At 36.8% G+C, this 22,968-nt stretch overlaps 1 protein-coding gene and 1 long non-coding RNA gene across 13 annotated transcripts in view; one reads left to right on the forward strand and one right to left on the reverse strand.

Moving 5' to 3' along the window:
- PRLR (prolactin receptor) overlaps positions 1-22,968 on the reverse strand; it is a 158,144-nt gene that overhangs the window by 113,692 nt on the left and 21,484 nt on the right. For 4 of the 12 annotated variants that reach the window (XM_038123831.1, XM_038123824.1, XM_038123832.1 and 1 more), the window contains one exon: positions 22,079-22,165. The gene's annotated coding sequence lies outside the window, so the exon portion shown is untranslated. Of the gene's footprint in view, positions 1-16,658; positions 22,166-22,968 lie in introns of all 12 variants that reach the window. The other 8 variants (XM_038123825.1, XM_038123828.1, XM_038123829.1 and 5 more) reach the window with 4 other exon arrangements.
- LOC119695403 lies at positions 7,824-16,819 on the forward strand. The gene is made up of 2 exons (XR_005255197.1): positions 7,824-8,353; positions 13,812-16,819. It is a non-coding gene; the product is annotated as an uncharacterized LOC119695403 (long non-coding RNA).

Raw genomic sequence — 22,968 nt, forward strand, 5'->3', positions numbered from 1 at the left:
CAAAACAGTAACTGTGTGATCATTACTTCAAATCTGAAGTATTGTCAAGCATGAAAAAGAAGACTGAGAATAAATAATACTGTAGCATTTAATGCAAATAATCTCAGTCTCAATGAAAATGGCTTCTACAATACCTCGAAAATTAAAGAAGGTTTAAAGTAGGAAATTAATAAATATTTACAAATCAAACAAAAAATCCTGCCATTTCCTCCAACATTTTGTACAGATCTTTTATTATTTAATGCTGGAAATCCTATCACTTCATAATCTTCTCAGTCTCTTGAAAGTGTCTCTTGAACAGTGACTCAAAATACCAAGAAAAATTGTAGAATCATTTATGATGTATTGCATAAATGCATTTCTTATTTCACCTACAAAAATAATTTGTCCCTACTACTATATATGACGAAAATTGCAATCTCCTCCCACAAAACATATATAAATTCATAAACATGTCATATTTATACCTATGTGGCTTTCCGCTCTGACTCTGGAATTCAGATTTAATTGCTTCTCTTTAACTTTTGCATTGCACTTTTTAAATCTCATAGTGATCAAGTATGGTGTATATATTTTTTAGACATACTCAATTTTAAGACAGTGATATCATAATGTTTATATGGTACTGGTGGAAATGATGGGCAAATAAAGAAGTTAAGAGCAATAGAAATTATGTACTTGTATTGTTTTGCAGTTATAGGAGGATTCAGTTTATTGGTTGATTAAGAATAGAGTTGCACTTAAACATGGCATGGTAATTCAAAAAACACTACCAAAGGTATGAAAACATATACAAAGCACAATACAAGAAATGCAATGGGGAAAGCAAAATGGCGGGTATAAATTACTTTAATAACATTGGAAACATATAAAAAATGGCAAAAGGAAATAATAAATTAGAAGCTTATTGGTCAGTACACAAAACATAGGAAAAACTGCTTGCTGCAACAGAGGAGTAGTGTTAAACACTAAACTGCCTGAATGAAATCAGATAAATGAGTTCACTGGATTAATAAGGAAAATAGGATCAGTATGGATTGGGATTTCTCACTTAAGTAGGAAAGGACAGGATTTTTAAGACTATAATACTGACAGGGGACTTAGGATGGTGACTGTGCCTGTGACATAATGTGAGAGACCAGGAGACCTAAGAGCAAGAAGCAAACAATGATGTAAACCAGGGTGCATTGTGAATTAAAATGGATTATTTCAGAGACTCCAGTCAGGAAACCGACAAGTGGAGAAAAAGCTCCTAAGTTAGTCCTCAGCAAAGTACAGGACATGATCCAAATTAATATTAGTAAGGAACTGATCTGCAACTGTGTCCATCATATTCTTTACTTCATGTCCAACACACAAAAAAAATTATATATCCACCAATCTAGGGTTTACTTTTTAAGAAAAAAAGATTAATCAAATGAGTGACCTTGTTTAAATATTTTGGCTTATGAGTGTCATGAAGACTTTTCAGAGGCACCATAAGAGGCTGTCAGAAAAAAAAAAATCAAACAGAAAGAGCTTTCCTTACAGAAGACATATTGGAAAATCTGTTTCAAATGCATGTAACAGTAGACCTGGAACAGAGTAACAAAATTAACTATTGCAAATTCCCAAAATTAAATGAAAAGGACTCAGTAGTTTTGAAGGGACACACCTCCAAAGTCACTAAATTATTAATGTTGATGTGCAACCCATCTCAATTGCAGCACTTTCTAAAGCAGGTGCACATGCCTAGGTTCTCCTCCTTTAGCCCTAAATGTAAGATAAGTACTACCTCTTTTTCCCACTCATTTGCAGTCTGACAACATTGCAAATTAGTTCAGTTCATCGTGGGAAAAGCTCAGCCAGAGCAACACAAGATAAGCGAATATTAAATGCCAACTAAACAGACAATTAATTAAACTTATTTTGGCAGTATCTTAGAAAAGTGACAAATCATACAAAAAGAAGAAACTCTGAATCAATGGCATCCCGAGATTTAGTTCACCCATTCTCTCACAACTACTGCTTTTGCTACTGGTTTAACTGGTAGAGCTTAATGTACTATGAACTTAAAGGTTGTTTCCAATGAAAATGAGTCTGCGAATCTTTGACTCTAACACTATGCCTCTTGTTTAACTATTAGAATCAATTCAAAAGCATTGTATTTTGTTTTAGCACCAATACCAAAATTTGAATTGTATCACCCATCCCTAGATTTCTAAGAGGGACAGTTTAACAAGTAACTTATAAATATAAAGTAATCTACAGAATGGAATGCAAAGAATTTAAGAGAGATAAGGAAGATGAACACATGAAAATGCAAGTATTTTTTAATTATGGAAAAGTATGGAAAAAATCTGATAAATATACTTGAACAAAGAATACAGAATTATTCTTTAAAGATGATATCAAGAAGCCACAATAATAACTAACTAATAATACATTTGCAAAAAGTTATTATTCTACTAGATAGGAGTTTTTCATACCAGAGACAACTGACTATTTTATATTTAAACATCTTTCAGAAATAGACATACTTTTTGTAAGGTTTTTTTCTTCTTTTTTTAAACCCAACAGGGCAACTGGCTGCATTGCTTCAAAGTGACTTACGATGATTCTAAACAGATGAAAATTCAGACGTATGAATTTAGACTATCTTATAACTCCCAGTTAGGAAAAAAGGAATGAAAGTCAATACACAAAAGGCGCAGGACTTACATACATAACTTTTACACTCAGTGACCCTGGTATCCTGATAATTCTTCCATTAATAGTAGAGGTTTTAATCATATCCTCTCAATACCCATGGAGTTATTAAAAAAAAAGACCACAAACCTGAAGCCTTACCAACTCTATTGCTTCAGAAAAAGTAAAATTCACTGCATATTTAAGTAATATTTGGTAAAAATTGGTTATATTGGATCCTATGCAAACTTAAAATTATCAGTAAAGACTGCAATTAGAAAGGGACAGAAAATCAGTGTGATCAGTAGATGGTTTATGCTTAGGAAAATCCCAAAATCCACAGGCACAGATTTCATGGCAAGGGAACCACTGGAGAGTCCTAAGAACAGGAATCAGTCCTGAGTGTTGTGATGAGCTGGATGGCTGAACTCAATGAATTGTAATCGATGGCTTGATGCTTAAGTGGAGACCAGTTACAAGTGGTGTCCCTCAGGGGTCAGGGTTGGGACCAGCACTGTTCAACATCTTTGTTGGTGATAGGGACAGGGGGATCGAGGGCACCCTCAGCAAGTTCACTGGTGACACCAAGCTGTGTGCTGTGGTCCCTTCTGGAGGGAAGGGAGCCATCCAGAGGGACTGGACATGTACAAGACAGGCTTGAGAGGTGAGTCTGTATGAACCTTGTGCGGTTCAACAAGGCCAAGTGCAAGGTCCTGCACCTGGGTCATGGCAATTCCCTAGCACAAACATAGGCTGGGAGGAGAATGGATTGAGAGCAGACCTATGGAGGAGGACATGGGGCTGTAAGTGGATGAGGAGTTCAACATAACCCAGTGACACCTGCTTGCAAGCCAGAAAGTCAGCTGCATCTGCTGAAGAATGACGCGGTCAGATCAAGGAAAGTGGTTCTCCTCCTCTTACTCTGGTCTTGTGAGACTCCACCTGGAACAGTGCATTGAGCTCTCCAACATAAGGACACAGACCTGTTAGAGCCAAGCTGAGAGAGTTGGGGACATTCAACCTGGAGAAGAGAAGGCTCTGGGGAGACCTTAGAGCAGGCTTCCAATACATATAAGGTGAGAAGATGGAGAGGGACTTTTTATGGGGGCATATAGTGACAGGATAAGGGGGAGTGTCATTAAACTCAAAGTGTATATATATTTATATTACACATTAGGGAGAAATTCTTTACTGGGAGGGTCATCAGGCATTGGAACAGTTTACCCAGAGAAGTTGTGGATGCCCTGTCCCTGAAGCTGTTCAAGGCTAGGTTAGAAGAGGCTTTGAGAAATCTGGTCTAGTGAAAAGTATCCGTGCCCATGACAGGGGGCTGGAACTAGGTGATCGTTAAGGTCCCTTCCAAAACAAACTATTTTATGATTCTGTGATAATAAGGTGGACTAGATGATCATTGTAGGTCCCTTCCAACTGAGCTATTCAATCAAAGAATTGCAGAACTTGAAACACAGTTCTGTTTACATTTTTGACATTGAAACACAGTTCTGATTACATTATTGGCAAATATTTGCAGGCCACTAGCATCCTACCAAATTCCTTTCATCAAGGTAGTGTATAGGAGACATCTACTGCAGACATACCAAGGAAAAGAAATTTAGAGGGAATTTTTACCTGAAATTTAGTAATCAAAGACATTAACACTGCTGCATGGGAAGGCTGAGCTGAACTCTACTATGGAAAAAAAGAATGCAGCATTATAAAACAGATTACAATATTTATTTTAAAAAAATCCTGCCAGACCTGTTTCTGGAATTGTCAAAATGCTAGTGAATAGATGGGAAATTTAAACAGAACCTTGTTAAGAAAATGTGATGCAGCAGAGTCATGTATACATGCCAGATTATATTAAAGGTTTATGAATGGCTCACACAGTCAGTAAAACAGGAACTTATGTATCTAATATCTGTCTTTCCAGCAGACCTAATACTTGTTATAACAAGTATTACTTGTTACCAGTCTAAGTTTCTGCCTTAGCCAAATTGAAGTCTGATATTTGAAAGGAGTTTTAGAGGGAAAAGCATGTGTTTGACTTGCAGAAGTAGGGTAAGTATCACTTCTGTCTAGTACAGTGCAAAATATGCATGTAATTAGTTTTTTTTCCCTGCTGTTTTCTGCTGAAGCTTGCATATTATATTTTCAGAAGATTCAAAAGTTACGTAATTTGAAAATTCTTGGACAAAGTTCAAGGGCGACATTTACCTTGTGCCCAGTGTAGGACCTGTAAAATACACCTAATATCATATGCTAAGAAATTCAGTAGGCTTGAAACCCACAATCCTGGACACTTTAGATCATATCAGATACCTGACTAAAGGGATGACTGTATGAAAAATATCTGCTTGCCTAACTGTGATTCTGGCTGTCCAAACACCACATCGCTCTGTTAAATAGGGTGTTTGCAATTTCAACTCTTAGAAGTTGTATTACCTCAAAGAGGAATCCCCCAGGAGAAACAAATAACACTGAGATAACAGCAAGAACCTCTAGTCTAATCTCATAAGCACCAGTGTATAAGACATGCAAGTTGACTGTACTTTGTATCTGAGCTCTGCTCTATAACAAAGGGAACACTCACAGATTTGAAAACCATATTAGCAAATACGATTTTCTTGGTAACTACATACTCAGTGGATACTGAAAAAAAAAAAACTAACCCAACTACTTGTACTTATAATGAAGAAGAAACCAAATGCATGTACTAAGAAAGAAACCTACTAACAAAAAATCCCTCTCTTTAATACAAATGCTGTAAGAATTAGAATGGAGGACAGTTATATCAGTGTTCATATGGACTACAGAAATCAAAGACATAGCTATATTAGTATTACTTATTTCTGTTTAAAAAACACTCTATCAGATAAAAAACAAAAACCAAAAAACAAACAACAAAAAACCCCCCAAAAACCAAACAAAAACCAAACCAAACCAAAAAACCCCCCAAACCCCCCAAAAAACCAGAAGAATACAAAAATAACAGAAGGAATTTACACAGAAATTTTAATACAATGTTAAAAATATAAGGAAATTTGTAGAAAAAAAGCACCATACAAAAGAGAAAAAAATACCTGGACTCCATAACTTAGAAAGGAGATAACAATGTGGGCTTACAAAACAACAAATGATGCAGTGAAAATATACTGGCATTCGTATGACTCAGAAACTGTAAATACCAAAGTGCAAAAAGAAATGCTAGAAGTCAGCATTGCAGTGCTTGTCTTGTTTATTATCAGGCTGAACATGGAGCTTTTCAGATACCTCATATCAGAACTCTTGCAACTGTGAGCTAACCTGTGTGTCAGGACATACAATTAACATCACTCAATATCCCAAAAGTCTCTTGCTTTCCCTTACAATATATCCAAGGTTCTCACTATGTTCTCAACAGATGCAATCATATCCTCTCCCTAAAATTCTATTGTGAATTTTACCCAATTTATTTTTTGTACTTGCTCAGGAAATATCAATCAAATATTGACTATTCAGAAGACACTGTCAGCTACTTATGTCATGTCAATCTATAAACCTCTCTGTATTTTTTTCCTTCTTGTTCTTTACTCAAGAGTAATGTTCACCTTTTCTTTGTTTTCTCCATTGCCTTCAACTGAGCAGAGTCTTTGCATGTAAATTAAGCCTCACAAGCAGCAAGAACCTAACATGAAATTTTCTTTATTAAGATGATTATTCTGTAAATGCAATATTCTTGCCTTTTTCTCTGTAAAATGGGTTATGAACTAACCACAGGTTGAAAATAAGAAAAATGAATAGCTTTGATCCAGTGTAACCATTTCTGTGGTTTTGTGCCTTAAAGGACTTAAATACCTTTTCCTAAGGAAGCTGAGCAATTTTATGTTAGCAACCATGTGCCTCAATATAAATCCTAAGCAACAAGCACTGAAATAATCACCTTCTTGGACATGGGCCTGTTAATACCTTTAAAAAACAGAACTGGTAATCCAAATTATCCTCTGTGTGTTTTTCTCTGGCTGAAGAAGGCTGAATATTATTACTTCTGAAGAACATAATATCTCTCAGAGGAAGTATCATCAGTATTTACTCAGTTTTACTAAATGGCAGGCTTGAAATGGGACAGCAAAGAATGTTAGCAAATCAATTGAATTTTTCTCATTTTTTCTATTAATAATTTTCTGGATTTGATTCTATCACTTCTGAAACATTAAACTGAAACCAGTGCTTCAAATAAGAGTAATAGTGGAAAACTTGCATGCTTTATATTGTTTCAGTCAATAATCTTCAAAAACGCACAACACATAGCAAGAGATCAAAAAGCCCGACAGGCATTGAGGCTTCCCCAAACATCTCCTTTTTAAACAGTCTGAAAATGAAATATTAAGGTAGCCTGCCATGCATTGTTGGCAAGTATTACCAGCTTTAACAGGTAATTAGACCAAACTACTTTGATTCTGAAATGAAACACTTTCCCTATTTATAGACAGAGGACAGCTGTGAGTGCCACACTTAACTTTCCTTCACTGCAGAACTACAACTTCACAGTTCTGTACATCTGCAGCAGTTTCCTTGCTCCCTGAGCTGGGATGTGGACAGGCATGGGAGGAGGCATTTTGCTACTGCTCCCTGCTTGAAATAATTTGTTGTCTCCTGAAAGATGAAGGGAGCCATAAGGGAGCACCCTTAAGCACTGTCTAGCTTGCATGCTGCTTTTGGATCACAGTAAGCTTCAAGGCAACACGATTAATCACTGCTATTTGTTTTGTATTACTACATTTTTATTTTTCCTAATAAAGAATTGTTACTCCTGCCATATCTTTGCCTTGGAGCCCCTTAATAATTCAGAGGGAGGGGGTTTACATTTTCCACTTCAAGAGAGGCTCCCGCCTTCCTTAGCAAAGACCTATCTTTTCAAACCAAGACATGCTGTGAAACAGTTTGACTTGAAGGGGGACATGAACCCAAAGATAGTGGTAACACCCTTACAATTGAAGTTTTGGGTTGATTCTACATCTAAGTTTAAACTGGGTTGTAAACTGAAAATCAATATGTAAACTGTAGAAGGATTCTTAGCTGAACAAGGCCATGATATTCTCTTATGGGAATTGGACAAACCTGGCCTGCAGATTACAGAGATACTTTGAAGACCATGTATTGTCCTCAGAACAAGATAGACCATGTGCTGGCCTCGAATAGATACATCAGGGAAGAATGAACATTGTGCTAAGATGAGACTAGATGCCAAGCACGTAGTGAGAACTGCTAACTTGGCACACCTTAGCTAAGAATGCTTATAGCGTGACAACCAATCAGCAGTTAACATGTATGTGTGAATATAGCTACTTAACCAATGAGCTTTAAGCATTAGTGGCATGAGACAGTGTATAGAGAAAGATAAATAAGCCAAAGTTACTGAATAAAGTGAGAATGGCATGTGGCCACATTGGTGTGAGTGTTGTTACTTGGCCAGCTCTCCGATTGGGACCCTCTTCACTTTGGCGTCCGAACATGGACTCTCTTTGCTTAAATGTGGAAGACTCCAATCACCAGATTCCCATGTCTCGAGCAAGATTCTAATTCAGCTTCTGACTTCTCAAGCAAGAATCAGATTTGGGAGCCGGAGAGACAGGAAGCAGGAGTGGCCTGTTGGGCAAATGCAGCCACAGTCCGGAGCTTGAACGGCCATCGAACCCCTGCCAAGGTAAGACCGTGATGGAATTAGACACAGCAATTAGATTGCTAACAAGTATCCTCTCTTAGAGAGGTGAGGACATAAAAGAAACAGAAATAGTAGCCCTCGTAAAGTGGGCATGTAAAAAACAAAAGTTATCTGAACCTTCCCTCCTCTTTAGTATAACTGAGTGGAAAGAAGTAGGGAATTATCTTTGGGACAGTACAATCGAAGGACGGAAAGATGGGAAAGAAGCAAAAGAGTTAGGAGCCATCTGGAAAACTGTTACTCATACTTTAGAGACTATGAAAGCTGAGAAAAAAAGTGGCTGCTGCAGCCATTGAAACTTTGGGAAGAGACTTTAGTGAAAAACAACAAGAAATAAAAGATCCAACATCTCCTAAACCATCACATCTTGCTACTTTCTTTGGGGTCAGAAATACTTGACCTATGAAAGGAAATACTGCCCCTGTTTGTTCTTCTTTACAAGAAGTAATTGATAGTGTGTCACAAAAAAAAGAAATCTCTCTACCAGAATTTACAGCTGACCAAAAACAAAAAGAAGCGCTCAACCCCCCTCTTGTAGAAGAAGAGCAAAATAATAAATCACTTGGAGTAGTTGGTGGCGCAAAGCCAAAAAAGACAGCTACAGCTCGCCGACAAGATAAAAAGAAAAGAGAGCATTATTCTCCCTGTCAAAGTCGTTCTCCCTGTTACTCCCCATGCCGTTCCACCTTATACCCCCCTTACCTGACACGTCGTCAGATAAATATGAAGAAGAAAAAAAATCAAACTCGTAAATCAAAATACCCTGAACTTAATGATCTGTTTCAAGAAATTCTAAAGAAAATAACAGAATTATCTGCCCAGCAAGAAGAGTTAGAAAAACAGAAAACATGAAAAAATCAGAAGTTAAACCTACTCCCCTTTCCACTTCAATGCCTATCACTCCTAGTGCTCCACCAATGCCTGAGTGGCTCTAGTCGCCTCCACAGGCTCCTAAATGAGAAAAAGATCTGATACAGCAACACTGGTCAGGAGCAATTTGTGATGCTATCTTAGATGGAGAATGGTGCACAGCAAGTACTCTCGCTTGTCCTGTACAAATTATTAATAATCAAGCAAATTTGGAACCACATGACTGGAAAATACTGCAACAAGCAAAACAAACTTTTACCACACACAGTCTCTGATCAGAGGCTGCTCGTCAAATCATTCAATTTATTTTTACAGCAGATGTCCTTTCTCCTGCTGACTGCTCAGGCATTGCAAGTTTACTTCTGACACCATCACAATATTTAATGTTTGAAAGAGAATGGAAAAGATTAGCAATAGAAGAAGTAAACAAACATCAAATTGCAGGAGACCCCCTTTATAGACTGCAAACCAACATGTTAACAAGTCAAGGACCTTATTCTACTACACAAGTTCAACTACAATATCCTATCCAAATGCATCAAATTGCTCAAACTTTAGCTCATCAAGCTCTCTTGTCTGTACCAGGTAAGAAAAGGCCTGCACCTTATACCACTATCCAACAGGGAACAACAGAACCTTATGGACAGTTCATAGATCGCTTGTCAGCAGCAATAAAAGACTCTTCAGATTTACCACCTGAACTTCAAGACCATATGTTTTGTACTCTTGCTTTTGAAAGTGCAAATTCTAAAACAAGAGCAATTGTAGCAACCTCACCTCAAGGCAGCCCAGTAGATGAAATGCTTGTGAGAGCCACCTGAGCAGAGCAAAATAATCAAGTAGCTGCATTCACTGCAGCAATAAGAGGAACGATAAAAGAACAATGACATATTATGGCAGCAGCACTATCTGGAAGCAGAGATCAACAAACTAAAATAAGACCTCAAAATAGTAACAATATTAAAACCAACACTTGCTATTGCTTTGGTGAACCAGGACACATGTGGCAAAACTGCTCCAAAACTGGTGTCATACCTGTAACTCTGACATTCATGCCACAGCTGCTTGCAGATGAAGACAATCGGGAAAAAGGAACGCAGCATGTCGAGTCTGCACGCGAAGACACAAATTCAGACGACCGCAACCCAGAAGAAAATAATTTCTTTTACCAGCACATCCCAGCCACACAAGGAAATCTCGGAGTGGATGTGGCAACCTCAGTAAAAGTAACTCTAAGCAATAAAGAAGTGACATTAATTCCAATTGATGTTAAAGGTCTTTTATACAGTAGAACTTCTCGACTTGGAGGACTCATACTTGGAAGATCTTCAACAGGAAAACAAGGAGTAATTGTACTACCTGGAGCAGTTGATGCAGACTTTACAGGACAAGTGCAAATCATGGCCTATGCCTTGCAATCACCCGTTACAATTCCAAAAGGAAGCAAAATTGCTCCAATACTTCCCTTTGAAAACGTTTGTACACATGATCCTCACTATTAGAATATGCTCCTGCAAAAAGGCCAAACACTCAAAATAAGAGGAAAAAATGGTTTTGGATCTACTGGACATAAAGTGTTCTTTACATTAGATCTTAATCAGAGACCATATCAAAAAATTCAACTAAAGAAAGGCAATCAACAAATTGACTTAGAACCATTATTAGAGTCTGGAGCAGGTGTCACCATCATGAATCAACACATGTGGCCTCAAACATGGGAACTGCAATTTCCTGTCACCCAAGTAGTAGGAGTAGGAGGTGCAAAAGCACCAAAACAAAGTAAAGATTTAATTACACTACAGTATGAAAATGGCCAAAGTATTTTAACTCGACCATATGTAATGCAATTTCCACACACATTACCAGGCTTAATTGGACAAGATGTCTTATCACAATTAGGACTCGTCATGATAACTGATCAGCATTTTGTGCCACGGCCGCTGGACAACAACCACCCATACTGAAAATCACATGGTTAACTGAAAAGCCAATATGGGTAGAACAGTGGCCAATGACCTCAGAACAGCTGCACATTGCAGAAGAATTAATTCAAGAACAGTTAAAAACAGGTCACATTTGACCTTCCACAAGCCCATAGAACACTCCTATCTTCGTTATACCAAAGAAATCTGGAAAATGGCGAATCCTACATGATTTACGAAAAATTAATGAACAAATGCTAGCCATGGGAGCATTGTGACCTGGCCTTTCGGCTCCTACAATGATTCCTAAAAACTGGCAAATTGTTATAATAGATTTAAAAGACTGTTTCTTCACAATTCCTTTACATCCTGATGACACACAAAGATTTGCATTCTCTTTGCCATCTATTAATCATGCAGCCCCTGCCAAATGCTTTGAATGGAAAATTCTTCCCCAAGGCTCTTGCAACCCGCCCGCTATGTGCCAAATTTTTGTTGATTAGACACTTCAACCTATACGACAACATTGGCCACATGTACTTATTTATCACTACATGGATGATATTTTGCTTGCTGCCAAAACTGAACTATCTGACACTCAACTACAGTGGCTCATTGATCATCTACACTCTTGTAGCTTAACTGTAGCCCCTGAAAAAATCCAAAGTTTTGCACCCTGGAAATGCCTAGGTTGGCTCATCTCAGATGCCCAAATCAGGCCTCAAAAAGTAACAACCACTGCCCAAATAACTAAATTACACGATGCTCAAAATCTCCTCGGAGACCTACAATGGTGTCCTAGGTTGACTATATGATGCTTTTATCCCAAATCGTCCTGTTCTGGGAGGGGGGGGGGGGGGGGGGGGGGGTTCTCTCTCAAATATGCCCTGAACCAGGACAAATAGGTTTGTAATATTGTTGGCATCACTAATGATGATCTGCAACCCTTCCGATCTTAGCTATATGGCACTGAAGCAAACAGCCCCTGAACCTGTTCACCAGAGCAACAAGCTGCTCTGGACATAGTAGCTCGCAAAATTCAAACAAACTGGAGTAGCCGTCGACTAGCAAATCAACCACTATCTCTACTAATCTGCAATGCTACAACTTCCCCTCTTGCCATTATTCTACAATGGCAAAAGAAAAAGGGGAAAGCAGTGATCATCATTGAGTGGGTGTTCCTACCAATGCAACTGAAGCAGGCATTTTGAGTTGTTCAGGAGCATTGGCAGCCTTGATAAAGAAAGGAAGAGACAGAATCATCAAAATTGATGGATCTGAACCTGCAGACATCAGCATTCCAGTCCGTGGAGACGATTATGAATGGCTCCTAACACATTCAACAGAATTACAAGAAGCTTTGATGGGATATCCAGGAATTATTCATAACAACAGACCAAAAGGACCTCTTTGGAAGATGCTAGAGCACTACCAATGGGTCAAAAAGCCACTGTACTCAGAAAGACCAGTTAAAGGACCAACTGTGTTTACAGATGCAGGACAAAAAATGAAGAAAGCTGCGTGTGTATGGCAATCAGACAATCAGTGGCAGAAACATGTGATCATTAGAGAACCAAAGGACAGTCTCCAAACCTTGGAGCTGAAAGCATTGTGCCGGGCTCTGGAAAATTGGAATGACACACCTGTAAACATAGTATCAGACTTGCTGTATGTAGTCGGTGTAGTGCAGCACATTGAAGATGCTTTGCTAAGAGAAACAAAAAATCAACATCTCGGTGAACTGTTTATACATTTGTGCAGTACCCTTCAGCAAAGAAAACATGAGTTTTGAATCATGCACATCAGAAGTCATCAGTGGAACATTGGTCTAGGTGAAGGCAATATTTGAGCTGATGAGGCAGTCAGTTGCTTAGCAATAACACCTCCAGCAAACAAATTTGAAGAAGCCCGAAATAGCCATGAGATGTTCCACGAAAATGCAAAATCATTACATTGACAGTACCACATAGCCATAGCAGATGTAAAGGCCATTGTTTGCTCCTGTCCTAAATGCAGCCATCATGGGCCTGGTGCAGGGTTAGGCACTAACCCAAAAGGACTGAAAGCACTTCAAATATGGCAAATGGATGTAACACATGTACCTCAATTTAGAAAATCTAAATCTGTACATGTGACAATTGATACATACTCTCACTTTGTCCAGGCCACTGCACAGACTGGAGAAAAGGAATTACATGTGGAAAGACACCTGACAGTCTGTTTTGCTATAATGGGAATGCCAGAAGAAATAAAAACAGACAATGGTCCTGCATACAGCAGTGAAAAAATTGCTAAGTTTATGACAACATGGGAAATTAAACATGTTAGAGGAATTCCACACTCCCCTACAGGGCAAGCAGTAGTTGAAAGAGCTAATAGTACAATAAACGAGTATTTGAAGAAGCAAAAAACACCAACAGAGACTGATGTAAACAAATGCTTAAGTAAGGTGCTGTTTGCATTGAACTATTTGTTCCTAACAGAAAGAAGAGAAGGGTCCCCCATTGTACATCATCAAACCATTCAGGGAAATCAAAAGGAAACCATCCCTGGGTTGCAAGTTCATTATAAAAACATGACTACAGGTAATTGGGAAGGACCTTCTCCAGTATTGTTTATCAGTCGAGGGTATTTTTGTGTTTCCACAGGTAAGGGACCTCTCTGGGTTCCTAGCAGATTTGTCCACCCTGCATATCAACCCCAGAAGAATGAAGAGAATGTAGAAGACAGCGCTACATCCATCCAGTCTTTTACAAACTCTGTGCAGAATTAGGACCAATCCCATCATCAGCAGAAGTGCTAACAACAGTACTAACAAATCAACCATTTGGATCATGAGCTTTTAACACTGCGTCAAAAAAAACTATGTAAGGCAAAAAGTACTGCTTGTGCAAATTGTAAAGAGTTAACAGAAATAGTATTAAGTTGCAGTAACTGTAAACAAAAATTTGTTATTCATTGTAGCCGCTTGCAAAATAACCATGCTTTATGCTTAAAATGCCAAAACATGTTTGCTAATATGACTTTTGAAAATACTTGCAGAGAATTTTTAAACCTTCAGCCAGACCAGTTTTTCCCAGAAATATGGTTACCAGAGAGTATTGGTAGCCATACAGAGAAGAAGCTGTTTGTTGGTAGACCTTAATGAAAGCATTAACTGTTGTTTCAGCTACAAAGAAAACACAAGCACTTGGCTTGTGGTGTTCATTTTGTCAATTGGGAACAAAAATTGCAAAATAATGAAATTGTTTTGTTTAATTATAAGGCTGATAAGAATAATCAGCATACCCTCATCAGATGCAAAATGGGCTCCTGCCCAACCTCAAGCAAACAAGTGGGTGACCTGGGCCAACAAAACAGGACAAGATTCATTTTGCTTGTCATTAGCTACTCCCTCTAACCCATTTTGTACCTGCTTGATTGGAGTCCCTTTAAACAATATGAGAAAATTTGAATCTTGGACAAAAAGCAAAATATACCCTACACAGACCAAACAATAACTAACCATCAATAGCACCATCAATAGCAAATCTGTGTAGGTAAATTGGTGTGAACATCTTGGTGTTCCAAAAAACCCCTTAGGAGTTCAAGCGTTCAAAATTGCTCAGGGACTGAACGTTACTGGCATAGAACCCCAAGAGCTTGACATCTTAGGATCCATGCCAGGAAATTACTGTTTAATTTTTGGATTTTACAAAGAAGACATTGACTCAGGTAATTTCAAAATTCACAAACCAAAGAATGACACTACTTGGATTGCCCCTGAGTCCCCCTGGTATTACAACACCACCGGTTACTGCAGCAATTGGATTTGGCCTATTCCATGGTATGGTAAAGCAGCGGAGAAAGCAAAAATGTTGCTTCCAGGAATATTCCTCATTTGTGGAGATCGTGCTTGGCCTGCCATACCTGCAAAAGCACAATGAGGACCCTGCTACTTTGGTAAGCTAACATTGTTTGCCCCTACTACCCATCAAATGCTCAACAAAAGTCACAGATTTAAATGCATTAGACACAGTGTAGACCAGTTAGGACCTGAATGCAAAGATAATGTTCAGTTGTAGGGGCGACCATCTGTCATTTTAGCCTCACTTTTTACACCACAAGTTGCTTCTGCCAAAGCCCTTACTCAGTTAAAATGATTGGCCTGTTGGACAGGGAAACAAATTAACATTACCTCCAGAGTGTTAACCGAGCTTACCACTGATGTTGAAAGTGTACGACATGCTGTATTACAGAATCAAGCAGCCATTGAATTTTTGTTACTATCACAAGCACGTGGCTGCAAAGATTTTGAAGGAATGTGCTATATGAATCTTTCTGATCATTCTGAATCCATTCACAAAAACCTTCCCAGCTGAAAAATAATATAAAAAAACTCACTATTGTTGAAAATTCTTTTGACAAGTGGTTCAAAGAAAGGGGAATCACTGGCTGGCTGAAGACTTTATTGATAGAAGGAATCCACTTTCTAGTTATCATTTTTGCTGTGCTTATTATCCTTTGTTGCATTCTTTCTTGTATCAAAAAGAGTTTAGAATCAATTGTTAAGCGAGCCTAGGTTGTCCAAAAAAGAAAACAGGGGATGTGTAGAAGGATTCTTAGCTGAACAAGGCCATGATATTCTCTTATGGGAATTGGACAAACCTGGCCTGCAGATTACAGAGATACTTTGAAGACCATGTATTGTCCTCGGAACAAGATAGACCATGTGCTGGCCTCGAATAGATACATCAGGGAAGAATGAACATTGTGCTAAGATGAGACTAGATGCCAAGCACGTAGTGAGAACTGCTAACTTGGCACACCTTAGCTAAGAATGCTTATAGCGTGACAACCAATCAGCAGTTAACATGTATGTGTGAATATAGCTACTTAACCAATGAGCTTTAAGCATTAGTGGCGTGAGACAGTGTATAGAGAAAGATAAATAAGCCAAAGTTACTGAATAAAGTGAGAATGGCATGTGGCCACATTGGTGTGAGTGTCGTTACTTGGCTGGTTCTCCAATCGGGACCCTCTTCAGTAAACCAAACCTACTTACATAAAAAGCACACCCACAGTGAGCTTATTTTAAAGAATACCCATAGACGTTAAAGCCTATGGCTATTTTTCTTTTTGCTTATTTTTTGTATACAAAACACAAGTAAAATAAATACTAATGAAACAAACAATAAAAAATGCAGTCAAGTATGCAGAGAAATACAAGTATGTTGATATAAACATTCTGCATCGTTTTCCATAGAAAAAAATAGGGGAAGCAATTTGCAAAAGAATGAGATACTCTTGGTTAGTCGTGTCTTTGATTTCTGTTAGAATTACCTATCTCTTACTAGATATTGCTGCAGTGACACAAAGAGATCTACTACAAATACATTCAGTTGTTCACAGGTAGCTGCTGTGGTTGACAGTCTTTGACTTAAAACTGATGTGAAACAGCATATTCTATATATCCTTTTTAAAGGAAACCACACATCAGTTAATAATATACCCACCTTGGCATCTGTATTTCATAATCTGGGTAAGTGTGTTCCAAGGCTGAGTGTTTCACTCATCCAAACCTATTCAGAAAGTGATTTATCGCAAGTTACCCCTATGAGAAATTTAACTCTAAAACATATAGATCAGAAGTCTAAAGGTAAATTACAAAAAAAAACCATAGAAAAAGAAAGCATCCAGCATACAGATTTAAATATCTGTCTAATGTAGCGTGCTCCAAATTCAAAATATTACAATGCAGTGCAGAAATAATCAATATAAACTATTCCAATAAACACATAATCTTGTAATAGCAATGCAATTAATTTTCCATATTCTGTGGGGATATAATTCACAAAAATTCAATTTGAGAAGGTCACTGGACTAAATTAGAGATTGGACATTATGCTTTTATTTATTTCAGTTAAAAATACAGTTCCCTGTTCAGTCTTTTGACAACAGCAACCTAAACACGTGAGGTCTTCCATAACCTCATTTTTTTCCTGGGGTTTTGTTGTCCATATGTGACAAATTTCAACATTTTGATTTTGTAAACTGCTGTTGTATTTTACAGCACTGTCAATAGCTATATAAGATGAAAGAGGAAGAAAAATCAGACATGATTGGAGTATTTTAAGTCTAGTTCTGGTTTCCCCCATATTCATACTATAGAATTAAACTGACTTCACATTAATATTTTTTCCAGTGATTACTTCTGAATTTATGTCTGGATTTGATCAAACAAATTAGATGTCCATGGTATTTAGAATAGGTGGACAAAAGGTACACCAGTAATTTAAAACAGAATGAGAAAACTGTATTTGCAGCATTTCACATGGAAGAACAGATATCTACCAAACAAGTTGGAACACCTGGACACGTGGCTGTGGGCCATGCACAGATGGCCTGCTGTAAATCAACAGCTTTAGAAATATCTTAGACTTGTTATGCACTCATGGATCAGTTGCATAGCACATGCACAAGGAGGATGACATGTCCTGGATTCACCTAATGCACTCCATGAGCCAGGAAAGGCTGATCTGCCTCTTTGTCCACAAACAAAACAACTGGGGAGGCTGTGGCTGCTATCATAATTGTTCAGGACTGCAGATTATTCAAGAAAACAGCAGGGTGGTAGATAACCTGCAGTAATTTACAGGAAAATTGTTAAACTAGTTAGTTGGTTTACAGAAAACAACAAAAAAAGTTGGATTCTACTTGCTGTTTTCTGAATTAGTCATTACTGATTACTTACCTTAGTCAAGGTCATTCATATTAGTGAGGTCTAACAGAGGGTAGACCAAGAGAAAATAAGGACAGATTTGCTTGTAAAAATTAGAAAAAAAATGGAAGAAGGGGAAAAAGTTTTAGATGTAGATAATATATTAAGAAAAGTATTGAACTCTGCACCTGTCATGAAAACTAAAAGTAAAAAATTAGTAATAAATAGTAATAAAAGAAGAAATAGGAATGAGAAAGGTACGTTTCCTAATCCTTCAACTTTGCAAATAAATGTTCTGTTTTTCATCACAGTGCATTTTTCTCCCAGAACTTATGCTGCAGTCTTTTAAGTCACCTTCTGCATCTACTCTAAAAACTTTGATGTTCTGTTCTTAAATATGTAAGCATTAAATATTTAAAGTATTCAATATGCTCTCATCTCTAACTTTTCTATTGCACATTTTACATAGTTAAGAAGGCTGACATCATATTGAACTCACAGAAGCAGCTAAGTCTTCACTGTTCTCTTGGTTCATTTATTCCCCTGATGTTCTGATAGAAATATAATAGGAAAGTGGCTAGTCTCAGAAATGAAGCAATGAAATCAGGTCAATTTCAAGATTTCTATAATTGCTTTAAACATGCTGCAAAAAACCTGAACTTGCTTTGATAAGAGGTATCTTATACACAGCAATTTTCGATAACTTTGATGAAATGGTAAAGACAATAATTTTGGGAAAACCACCCAGTTATTTCAAACAATCAGATATAAAAAATAGTGAAATACAGGAGCACTGATAAAAAGGACTGGGATGGCAGGAAAGAATAATCAAAGTTAACAAAATCTGCTGGCCTTGGCCAGAGGTTTAGATTAACCTAAAGGTAAAAAAAAAAGCACAAAGAAAGAAAACATATCACAAGGTAACGTTAGAACTCAAGCCATTATCATAATCAGACATCTCATTTCATGCTTTGTGTCAGATGCTCCATTCTCAGCACAAGACATGGGACAAGTATCAGTATTGGAAAAGGTTCATCTGGCATTGTCTGAAGATAAACTAACACTGATTTTAATTTTTTTTTTTATAATGGACATGTAATGCAAGAGATACTTAAAAATATAATGGTTGACACATGCAGATTAATTATTAGAACTTAGGGCTAATTAAGAAAGACAATAAATCACATTTGATGTTACACAGCAATACAAGAAAGAAAAGAACAATAAACTCCAGAGACTCTGCCAAATGATGTCATATGTATTGCTCCTTAATTCTTATTTTTTACAAAAATTCAACTAATGTGTAATAGTCTATTTTGTGTTAGAAAAAGCAAAAATAATTTAATGCTTAAGCAGAAAAAGTTTAACTTCTTTTAATACAAAAAACTGGAATGAAATATGTCTGTATTGAAGGTTTACTTTAGTAACACACGCATCAATATTTACTACTAAAGAAGAACACTATGCTGAAAACTGTTGGCAACTACCTTGTACCCCAGAGTGCTGTAAACTTTGTTTCTTATCCCTGTGACTTTAGTGTACTTTTATATTAGTATATTTTTGTGTGAATTTTCAACAAAGATAAAAGAGACTCCAGAGTTCATCATAATTTAATTATCTCTTCCACATTCAAAGCTCACACAAAAACTTTTCTATCATTTAGTTTATAAAGATTTTACTTACACAAACGGAGTCTTTTAATCCATCTAACTGAGAAATGCATTCACTTCTTAGAATACTCCAAGTCTGATATCTATACCAGGCATACTGCAGGTATGTTTTTACTTGTGCATATCTCCCTCACTCTTGAGGGACACTTGCAAAGTGAAGAACTGACAGATCTTGATCCTGCTAAGGTCACAGGGACTTAGCTATATTATAGCTTTGCTTAATCCTCATTGGTTTTGCCTACCGAGCACAAGGCTGTTTCCCTGACAACACCACAGCAGTTACCACAGTATCCAGAAACACATATGATGTCCAGGTTTAAGGTATATCCCACCTGAAAATATATTATTTAATGCTATTTTCTATAGGTCATTGTGGGGAAAAAATAGCTGTGAAGATCTTATGGACACTCTTACTTCTGTTAAGCTTGTTACTATTTCTTACTTCAAGGACATTCCCTAAGTAGGTTGAACACTTCTGAAACTCAGTTCTTGAATTAGTGAGTACATGAAGCAAAAGTCACAGTGGGAAGCCATGGAATGTAAGGGAATTACTGAATGTTTATATAAATTCCTGTCAAGTGTGAAACAACATGAAAGAAAGCAAAATAATACCACTTCAAAATTTAAGAAGAGGGCAATAATTCCTAGCATAGAAGGGGAGGGACCACCTGGGGTCTAAAGTGAGAAATTTCGGAACAAGTTTAAAGGTGGGTATAGAAATGAGATGGTGAGAAACTACACACTGCAGCAATATTTTACATAAATACATATGGACAATGGCTATGTTTTTCAGTTTGAGAAAAGGATTTTACAATAATTAAGACAAAGTGTGAACCAAGAGAAAACAAATGCATCAGATCTGTAGCTGAATATGGAAGCTGTGATTCTAGAAATATTCTTTGGTGACTAATAGAAAAAAAATCCCCACTGAGACAGTAAATCTAGCCAGATAATTTCTTGCTCTTCACCAAAAACATACAGTACTACAACACATAGAATAGATCCCCTATAAAATTACTTCTTTGGTTTAAATTTGTTCAAACCATGCTGACAGGGTAAGTTTCTGGTGGTAGATTACTTACCTGGCCACATATCAACTAATTTAATATGAAAGCAAAATGCTTTTTTTTCTTTTCTTATGTGTGCACTGGCTAATGTAACAGAAATGCACTATGTGATCATGTGTGCTCTAAATCAACTTGCACCAGGTAAATTCAGTACTAATAAATGAAACTTTATGTAAGAAATCCTCACTGACAGGTGTCTGAGTGATTTTAGCTGAGTTGAAGTGAGATTGAAGAAAAGAAAGAAGCAGACAGTAGCTTGACCTCATGGTTAATTGAGGAATGTCCGAGCCTGAGTCAGGCATGGCAATGGACTTTCCAGTAAAAAACCATTCGAAGACAAGGATTTAATCAATTGACAAAACAGCAGTTTGTTTCTAAGCAACACAGGTCACCAAGAATACATCATTCCACTCATATAATTGTTTTCCTATTGAATATAGTTGTACATTAGCTTTTAATTTTCTTTTTCAAATACCTCAAGTGTACAAGCTTATGTGACAAAGAAGATTGGGCTAGCACAACTACAAAGACAATTTCCCATGACACTGACCTTCTATCTTGAGGAACAGTGACTTAAAATGTGAAGAAAATTATTGTGGCGTTTGGGGGGGTCTTTTTGGTTTTGCTTAGTTAGTTTTATTTTTAAACTCCCAACAAACAATGATGGAGAGTTCAATCTGACTGGCCTACATTTGTCAATTTAGCCCTGGGAAGCTGGAAAAACTAAGAATTCTATTGCTTCCAGAAAAAAAGTAGAATGTATAATTTAACTTATTTTCCTAAAGACTACATACTAAATAAATACATAACTAAAAAAGTAAACCAGGACCATTGAAAGAATGCAGTAAGAGAGACAATATAAATTTTCTTAAACGATAAGATAGTACAGTGATCCATAAGATGTAGCAGGCATAATAGCATAACCACAGTTACTCAAAGTAAGAGCATTTGTTGAATACCATTTGTACTTTAATCTTCTCGTGGTTCATGTTTTTGAGCAAAATTGTGAAAAGCTATTTTGAATAAAATAATGCTCATACAAAATTGTTAGTAATTATTTGCTCATTTCAGTTCTGAGAAAGCTGCTATTTATACAGGTGACTGAACCACACAAAATGGGCACATTGAAAATATAATGAAACAAAACTAAGGGGCTTTTGGAAAATGACAGACTGTTTGAATTATTTTTAAAATGAGTGTTCAGTCTGTAAAGACTATGAGCAGCTTGCACTATCAATGCTCTGTGAAATCACTGTTATAAAATATTTACACATTTTAAAAATAATGTTTAAAATTAGTGTTTAAAAAGTAATGTTTATAAATAATTTACACATTAAAAAAAAGTTTATTTAAAAATGCCTAATTAATTAGGCATTTTAAGCCCTAATGATGAAGAAGTTTCCAGTAGGAGTTAGACTTTTATAGGAAATACAACTACATTTAGAAAGAAAGCTAACAGTATTAGACTAAGTACTTACAGCAATCCCCAGAGTTAGTTCTTACAAAATTCTTTGAAACAGGTGACAGGTGCAAACACGGTTGTGCTGACATCATGTGTTTTATGTCTGTACAAATTAAAAGAAAAGGATTATAGTTATGAAGGGAAGCCAATTTTCAAAACTACCTTAAAATGTAATTAATTACTTAATTTTCATAAGTACCTTTTCAGCTGCAAAACACAGAAAAAAATAATTTAATAATTACAATTTACATTTACAATTTAATAATTTACAATTTAATAATTTAATAATTACAATTGCTTGAAAAAGAATAATGACTGATGTGACAAATCTAAACCTAAAATTATTTAAAAATAATTACTAATGAATACACCGCAAAGATTTCAAGTTCATTCCTTTTGGATGAATACTGGGCAGGATAAAAGCAAAGCTAAAATGATACAGGCCTTCCCACAACAGAAGAAGGAATAAGAAACAGGAAAAGAAAGTGATCAAAAAGAACACAAGCACACTCTGGTTAGTTCATGACTAAAAGCAAGATTCTCACATGGTAGCTCATGCTCACATCCACTCTAGAGGAGTTCACGCTCACACCTACTCCCTGAGTCCTTATGTTCCTATAATGGTCATGTAACAATGAAAATAGAAATCATGCTAAAATCTATTTGTACAATACTAATGTATGGAAAACAATCAAAGTTACACTAAAAACCAAGTTCCAAATAATATACTGATCACAATTGATTCTTTATTACAGTGAGGACTTCAGTGAATGGCTTTCCTAGCACATATGGAGGGAACACCTGTCTTGTCAGTTAATGAACACTTCCTTCAAATGCAGGCTACTCAGGATTCAAAATCCCACTTCTTGTTCTTAAACAATTTATTTATTTCCTTTTTTTTTTTTT

This window comes from Motacilla alba, chromosome Z, assembly GCF_015832195.1.
Source record: "Motacilla alba alba isolate MOTALB_02 chromosome Z, Motacilla_alba_V1.0_pri, whole genome shotgun sequence".
Classification (NCBI taxonomy): Eukaryota; Metazoa; Chordata; class Aves; order Passeriformes; family Motacillidae; genus Motacilla; species Motacilla alba.